Source organism: Hippocampus zosterae, chromosome 7 (assembly GCF_025434085.1).
Source record: "Hippocampus zosterae strain Florida chromosome 7, ASM2543408v3, whole genome shotgun sequence".
Classification (NCBI taxonomy): Eukaryota; Metazoa; Chordata; class Actinopteri; order Syngnathiformes; family Syngnathidae; genus Hippocampus; species Hippocampus zosterae.
In genome coordinates this window covers 11,330,810-11,332,582 of record NC_067457.1, presented here as the reverse complement: position 1 = coordinate 11,332,582, position 1,773 = coordinate 11,330,810, and the positions used below count along the sequence as shown (strand labels likewise).

At 42.6% G+C, this 1,773-nt stretch overlaps 1 long non-coding RNA gene across 2 annotated transcripts; it reads left to right on the top strand.

Moving 5' to 3' along the window:
* Positions 1 to 251: 251 nt before the first annotated feature.
* On the top strand, positions 252 to 1,479 carry LOC127604310 (uncharacterized). 2 transcript variants are annotated; one of them, XR_007963239.1, is made up of 4 exons: positions 252 to 352; positions 437 to 520; positions 684 to 767; positions 1,270 to 1,479. It is a non-coding gene; the product is annotated as an uncharacterized LOC127604310 (long non-coding RNA). The 2 variants fall into 2 exon arrangements; XR_007963240.1 differs by having other exon boundaries at positions 437 to 604.
* Positions 1,480 to 1,773: the final 294 nt, after the last annotated feature.

Below are 1,773 nucleotides of genomic sequence, written 5' to 3'. Positions count from 1 at the left end.
CTAATAAAACAAATGACCAAACCTCCTCACAACAAACTACATTTTAAAACCACAACTCTAACCAAATGAAAACTAACTCCCACGAAGATTCCAAAAGTATAACCCTGATGAAAATGCAAAATTTTCTAAATCATTACAACAACCACAAAAAAAAACTTGCACTCAAGGAAAACTTCAGCATCCCAGTAAGAAGGTTTATAAAATACAACTAGCCCTGGCCCATGCAAACCTGAAACCTTCTCAGGTGAGAGGTGAAAACTTAAGTAATGACTGCTTGTCTGATCATCACACTTGTGATTCTTAATCTGATACTTCCTTGAGAATCTTTGGCCACAAACTGCGCAGGCAAAAGGTTTCTCACTGGTGTGGGTTCTTATGTGGTTTGTTAAGTATGTCTTAAGAGAAAATCTTTGGCCACAAACTCCGCAGGCAAAAGGTTTCACACCAGTGTGGGTTCTTGTGTGTGTTTTTAAGTTTCCCTTATGAGAGAATCTTTGGCCACAAACTGCGCAGGCAAAAGGTTTCTCATCAGTGTGGGTTCTTGTGTGTATTCTTAAGTTTGCCTTCTCAGAAAATCTTTGGCCACAAACTGTGCAGGGAAAAGGTTTTTCACCAGTGTGGGTTGTTACGAGGTTTGTTAACTGTCTCAGAAAAGTTTTGCCCACAAACTGTGCAAGCAAAAGGTTTCTCACCAGTGTGGGTTCTTGTGTGACATGTTAAGTTTCCCTTACAAGAGAATATTTGGCCACACACTGCGCAGGTAAACGGTTTCTCACCAGCGTGGGTTCTTGTGTGTATTCTTAAGATTCCCTTCTGGGAGAATCTTTGCCCGCAGTCGGTGCATGCAAAAGGTTTCTCACCAGAGTGGCTTCTAGGTGACATTTGAAGCTTTCTTTATGAGAGAATGCTTCTCCACAAACTGCGCAGGCAAAAGGTTTCTCACCAGTGTGGGTTCTTATGTGATTTTTTTAGGTATCCTTTACGAGAGAATCTTTGGCCACAAACTGCGCAGGCAAAAGGTTTCTCACCAGTGTTTATTCTTGTGTGTATTTTTAAGCTTCCCTTCTCAGAAAAACTTTGGCCACAAACTGCACAGGCAAAAGGTTTCTCACCAGTGTGGGTTCTTACGTGGTTTGTTAAGTGTCTCTTCTCAGAAAATCTTCGCCAACAAACTGCAAGTAAAAGGTTTCTCACCAGTGTGGGTTCTTGTGTGTATTTTTAAGATTCCCTTCTGAGAGAATCTTTGCCCGCAGTCGGTGCATGCAAAAGGTTTCTCACCAGAGTGGGTTCTTTTGTGACTTTTTAAGCTTGCCTTACAAGAGAATTTCCGGCCACAGTTTGAACAGGTGAACGGTTTTGCACCAGTGTGTGTTCTGATGTGGAATTCCAAAGCACTTTTACAAGCATACATTTTCCCACAGTGAGAACATTTCCAGGGTTTGTTGTCTGTGTTCCATGTCAGATCACCTTCAGAGCCATCTTCATCCTCCTCATCCTCATCTGCATTTAATGACATGTTGTCACTTTCTGATCGCGGAGCTAAGATGCCATTTACTTTTGATTCTTCCTGGTGGTTTCCCACACCTTTTGTTGTCATGTGTTGACATGAGCTGGTGCTTGGTGCCTCTCTGTCCGCCTCATTTATACTCATCTGAAGGACACCACTAAATGGCACCTTGCAGATAACCTCCTCCTCCTCCTCTTCTTTGATGTCAGGGGGCTCATCCACCTCCACTTTCAAGCAACGGTGCTGTAGCTCTTGCGCTTTAATAT